The following is a 6,542-nucleotide window of genomic DNA, read 5'->3' on the forward strand; positions in this document are numbered from 1 at the left end:
TTTTTTGGATGGGTTAGCAGTTGCGACATAAAGACACAAAATCCTGTTTGCTGTTGTTAACCAGCAAGAATGGTTCATTGTACCAGGGTCACGTAAAGCAAGTTCTCTTGAACAATGACCTGACACTACCACACTGCACATGTCATGCAAATATTTTGGATCTGTTCTAAGATTCTTAGGATGGTCAGTTTTGGTAATGGCTCTGTAAGTTTGACTGGAACAAAGTTTAGCTGAAGGAAATGATTCACAAGTCTTCAGTTTCTTTTCAAGAGGACCAGAAAAGCTGACAGTCCTAGATTTACTCCATGAAGATGCATAATTAGATGATGCAGGGGTAACTCATTTGCATGTTACAAACAAATCAACCAATGACCAGGTCTTACTAAGTGCAATTCAAGAAGCCGCATAACTCCAGCTTTTTTTCCAATATAGAGGTATGTGCCGTCACAGCTTACAGCAACTAAATGATCAGATGAAATTTTATCCTCAAACCACTGAATGATAGAATTTTTTTATACCTTCTGGTGTTCCGGAAGAAGGATAAATGTGATCCATGAAAATTGATTCAGGTTCACTGACTAAAGTTATGTTTTTTTTTGGGGGGGGGGGGCGTTTTTTTTCAGTTGGGCAATGGCAGACAGTTCCTTGTTTGCATTTGCATGCAGCAATATCAAATAGTTTGTTGGTGTCATCTCTGTGTTTTGTAATGTTCTTTTTGTATGTCAGTATATCTTTATGCTGCTTTTAGGATTGTAGCAGTTTACGATATTTTTCAAATGATCAAATTTTTTCAACAACACATTTGTGTGATACTATGGGAATGCTTTCACTTTCCCATATTTGTTCAACTTTTTGAGCAACCTTTTTTGCACAATCAAATGATAAGGGATGAACAGTTTCCATACTTTTAGGTTGACGTTTGTTCAGTAAACACTTTCATAATGGATTCATAGTTTAGCAAGACATTTAGCTTTAATTCACTATGTTCTCCAAATGTGGGACAAACAACAGACTGTCTAGATTTTGGCATTGCATTGCTTAAATAAATGCAGATGATATTAATCAACTGATCAAAACTAGATATAAATTACACAATATAATATTATACTGCAGATACCAGAAGCACACTTATGCATATCCAGTGATTGATACATACTACTACTGAAAAACAAATGCAACTAACTAATCTAGCATACACTTGTTCAATTCTGTTTTTAATTGGCTGAAATGGAAAAATGGAGTTTGCAGATCATGCAATATGATGACTCATTTGAACCAGCTGTTGGAATTACTAGCCAATAATAGATGAACATTAGATGACTGTAACATGTAGAATATTCAATGCTTTGGACATTATACAATTACTGTCCTTAGGGAGCCAACCACTATACTATATATGAAGTGAAGGAGTAAAAAAAAAAGTCACTACACATTAGGGTGCATCAAATTTACTTAGTCAAAAATTATATCTTGTAATTGCTAGTCGGCAATTAATCTTATGTAGTATGAAACTCCTACAATTATATCTTCAACTGCCACAGGCTACCCAAAGTTTGAAAAAAAAGTGTATCATCTCTTCACCAAATGAAATAGTTAATCAACTTGTTTGGATTATTTTGCCAATTATATTATACATATATATAATTCCTTGATGAATATTTTACCCTGTACTTAAGTTTTTCTAAAGAACACCAGGTTCTGTGAAAAAGCTAACTTAAAGGGGTAATAATAATAATGTCATTTACATTAGAATTATGAATTTTTTTATTAAGTACTACTAGTTGTTACGATTAAGTAATGACATCTTACACTGCCCAGAAACACATAGAGTGGACTTAGAATTAAATTGACATTGGTGATAAAGTAGTTGTAGAGTCATCTCGACTGAAACAAGTAGAAGAAAGATGAACAATCTGGTGGGTTGGTCATTTTCTGATTTGGTAACTAACAATGGTGTCCTACCTTGTTTTGGGGATTGTTGGGTGGAGAAACAAATGAAAGTGAATGGCAATCATATTTTAAAGTAAAACTCTCTGTCGTTGATTTTTTTAAGCATTCATGTTTGTATTATGCCTATTGAGTACTTTGGCCCTCTACATGTAAAGTCTACAGCCTCTATGATACTACATAATGGCATTGTACATATCCATGTCAAGTTTTTTGTCTTTCATTATAAATTGTAAATTTACCAAAAAATTTTCTAATTATCATGGTTATCATGCTTTATGTTTGAAGATTCTTTGTTTCAGTTTTGGTAACATTTATGATTTATTAATTTTTATGAATGCTGATAAAGAAATGGCCAGTATAATGCTACTGGGCTGGAAAAGGTTAAGACTGTTATTATTTTAGTGTACTCATCTGTTACTACTGAAGTCTACTAATCTTTTACTTGTCAAATCTATTACAAAAGCTCTTGCTGATAATTTGAAGCTACCAAATTTTGAGGTAGTCCTTCTTCCAGCAAAAACTATCAAAGGGTGTTTTTAAAACAGCTGTTTATAATTTGTAAAAGGAGTTAAATGTTTGATTTCTTGAGTCCCAGTATGTGAACATATTTGTTTAGCAGACCATATCAGATACAGAATAATTGGAAACTTGTACTAGCTGAGATTCAGTGTAATCTCAATATTGTTTTCTTCTTGTACTTTTTGTGAAAAACATCATTTAAATATAACTTAAGTGTCATCAAAATATTAGCAAATGAAAAATAGTTCTGAAATGTTTTTTTTTCCAAATCATTTTTATAAATAAAATAACATGTTCATTATCGTAATTTTATTCTGCAGTTTTTTGTAAGACTTGAAAACATCAGGAAGTGCTTTACTCAGAAGGCTGTTATTTTTGTCTTGGAGGAGCAAAGTAAGTAGAATCATATTTAATTACTTATTATTTTCATATGTATCATTCTGTCATTAAGTGAAAAAAAAAAAGCTTTTAGGATTTAACTAAGCATGAGAATTATCAGATGAGCATGGTTTAAAATGGGCCAAGTTTCACTAGTAGTTATAATCTTTGTCTTTGCTGACTTCTCTGCATCTAATATTTGGTTATAAAGTACAGGTGTAAGTTTGTTTACAAAAATTTGGCCTTATAGTAAATGATGTTATACTGTGTGATTGGACATTTAATAGTTGTTTAGTACATTTGTCTATGATAGTCATTGTTAAGACAGTTCAGGAGTATATGTGTGTTTATAAGAACTTGATCAAATAATGATGGTATAATTGATCTAATCTTTAAGTTTTTCATTAGTCTTGTGACATCTTTATCTGTACCAGCCGTGCTCTATATAATGTACGATCACACAATGAAGAATTGTGTCTTAGGAATATGGTCTGATGTTGTTCTGTGTGATTTAATGTTAGGATTTATCAGTAGTTGTGTACATTAGTTGCACAAGCCCTGCTACAACTAAATGTGTGTAATCAATCAGACAGTGTAGCAGTAAATGTGTTTATAAGAACTTGGTTTGATAATGGTTGTTAACTATGCCTAATCTAGTTTTGGTTCATGCTCTTACACATTTACTTGTAGATTTATGCACTTGTATACAATGTCTAATCTAGTTGTACATGACTGTTGTTAGATACTGTGTCATTACAGGATTGCAGTAGTGACCCTGACACATCTTCTTTCCCTCTAAAAGTTTAGTTCTAATCTGATTATAAATGGTACATATTTTAATATTATGTATTATGTATTGATATTGTGTATTATGTAGAGCTGGGCAATTAGTGGAACTCGCTAATCAATCAGTTGACGGGCTCATTAATACATGCATGTCCAGACATGCCAATAGGGGGCAAGCAAGATAAAAAAAGGTGCCTGTGTGTTATCTTCACAACTTCTTCAGATAGTATTTTATTTCTGTGGAAATGTTTTTCCCACAAAAGTAATACTTGAAGCATGAATCATTAATGTCGGCTAAACTATACAGTCACCTTTATGTCACATTTAAAATGTTTAGTAATCTTGTATTAATCTACAGTAAATAAAATGGAGACATATTTAACTTTTACTATCACCATTCACCAATAAGGTTAATATTGTTTTTATTTTTTAAAAATTATGATTATATATTGTTTGAAGAACATAAACATAAGAATAATACACAATAAAGGTTTCAGCCATCAAAATATTTTCCACTCACCTTCCGTACTCGTTATGTTGTTAAACATAATAAAAAAAACTTATCTTTACAAACATTAAAATTCAATGAAACCATAGTATATCTGTTGAAAAGTAAAAATACTATAATTTTAAACAATGAACTAGACATCAACAAGATACCTGTATTAAACTTTAATAAATCTCTAGTTGTGTGACTTTGTTTTATGTTGTGTATATATATCTTCCTGTGTCTAGGTAAACTACTTGTACCTGATGATCACAAAACCTTCTTTAAACATTGTACATTTGTTACTGTGTTAAACTTTCAATGAAGTTTTCTTGTTATCCATTCAACCAGTCGATAAATGTATAAGCTCTTTTTATCCCAAGTTACCTGACCTCTTCTCAGTGAAGACAATTTCTGTAGTTTCAAACAAACAAATACTTTCACAGCTCATGAATGAAAGAAACTGAAAGGGGAGAAACTATAAAAAAATTGAGCCTGTATATTTACTATTACATGATAGTCTATTTCTTGTTCTATCAATAGTATCCAATCATATTTATACTTTCTTTAGCTGTGTTTCATTAGTAAATGATCAAACCACTTGATGTGGTACATATTAAGATTTCAACTGAGGCTTAAGGCCTGTACAAGAAATTAAACATATTCTCAAGGGATGATGGGCAAAAATAAAGGATTTCTTTGGGATGAGAAGAAAAATTGTAAAAAAAATTAACAAGTAGGTTGTTTTGTTTACATGCAAGACTATCTGCAGCTGTGTAGAATTGATTTTTTTTTTCCAACATGAATTACACTAATTAAATGTTGGAAAATAACGAAATATCAATTCTAAAATATTTTCATCAGAATGTCAACAGTAGCAATTGATGTATATCTGTTTTTCAGATCCTCAAGCATTACATGTTTAATCTGTGGTATCACTCCTGAGTTACCTTTGGCTGGTTCTAGGAGGATTTTCAATTGATGCAGTGTATTTAACAAACTTAATACAGAGAAACAAGATTCATTGCAGAATTCTTAAGTAATTTCTGAAAAAGGTTCCAAAATTTCAACCAACTTGTCTGCATTACTCATTGCTTGTTCTGGCATTAAATCTGGTTTATCCAACACCATTAGTGCTGCACGTATGGGTTGTTGTTGCTCTACAGTTCTCTTCAACTTGGCATAAATGCTGTTTCACCTAGTCTTGCAACAAAGAATCCACTTGTGCTCTGGTAAACCAAGTTGTTTTTGCTTGTTTACCAAATAATATTTGGCAATAGCACTTTGATGGAAATGCCCCACTAATTTTAAACCTCGTGCGATCACTCCTTTCATTCCTGCATTTAGTCCTTTCTTGATAACTAAATTCAAGGTATGGCCAAAACTTGTTACAAACTTTCAACCCATGTTACTAACAACTTTCACACAGTTGGAAACATTGTCTGACACAATTACTTCAACCTTATTCAAGATATTCCAACTTTTTATATATACTGAGTAACAGACTGAGCTATAACTTCAGCAATGTGAGGTGATTGAAGCTCACAGTTTTGAAGAATATAGCTTTTCAATACCCGTTATTGGTTTATGAAATGAACAGTCAAATCAAGATACTGATCATTTGCTCTAGAAGAAGCCCACATGCTAAAAGTAATTAACACATAACTTGTCTTAGAAAGTTGGTCAATAAAACTTTTAGAATACTGGTTTTGCAATATGGTTCCCGCTTAATTCTTTCCTTGAAAGTACATGTTATTTTGGGTCAAGAGATTCAAGCAACATTACAAATCCAGGTTCTTCCACAGTTAGCAGTAAATGCATACCCTTAGCTTTATGGTTTTACTGTTACTTTTTTCTGCTTCATGTTCTCTTTAGGAAACTTAGCTTTAGTTGCTAAAGACTTGTATAGTTAACTGTCTTTCCAGTGACTGTTTTACAGGTGTCAAACTTGCAGTACTGCAACTAATGTTGCTGGTACTTGATGATTGGGATGAAGATGGTGATTCAGTTAAAGTCATTGTTGCTGGAATTTCAGCCATACTGTTTTGAGGCATCTCCCTAAATGCAGCACTATCGAAAATTTGTAAGTGATTTCACATGTTTATAGTATTGCTGCTAAATTTCAGCACTGCTTCACAATATATGCACACATATTAATTATGACAGTTTTCCCAATAGCCGAAATGTTCCAGTAAAGTTGATTTATTTTTATTTTGCAAAAGATTCAACTTTACAAAATGATCAACATCATGTTTACACCTTTACACTGCCCTTGCTAATGATTGATTTCTGTACACACTATCACTTTATGACTATGAAGTTAATGCACGTCACATGTGATTTCATTTTTATGAGCAAATAGCCTATGGATTGGATGTAGGTTTGAAAATATTTTTAGGCAACTAACTTCTAACCAGCTTTC

At 32.1% G+C, this 6,542-nt stretch overlaps 1 long non-coding RNA gene across 1 annotated transcript in view; it reads left to right on the forward strand.

The window, feature by feature from the left end:
- The window catches only part of LOC111083052, a 16,717-nt gene that overhangs the window by 5,512 nt on the left and 4,663 nt on the right, over nt 1-6,542 (forward strand). The window contains exon 2 of the long non-coding RNA XR_002608769.1: nt 2,790-2,862. This is a non-coding gene — a long non-coding RNA (uncharacterized LOC111083052). The remainder of the gene's footprint in view (nt 1-2,789; nt 2,863-6,542) is intronic.

Source organism: Limulus polyphemus, unplaced genomic scaffold (genome assembly GCF_000517525.1).
Source record: "Limulus polyphemus unplaced genomic scaffold, Limulus_polyphemus-2.1.2 Scaffold8023, whole genome shotgun sequence".
NCBI lineage: Eukaryota > Metazoa > Arthropoda > Merostomata > Xiphosura > Limulidae > Limulus > Limulus polyphemus.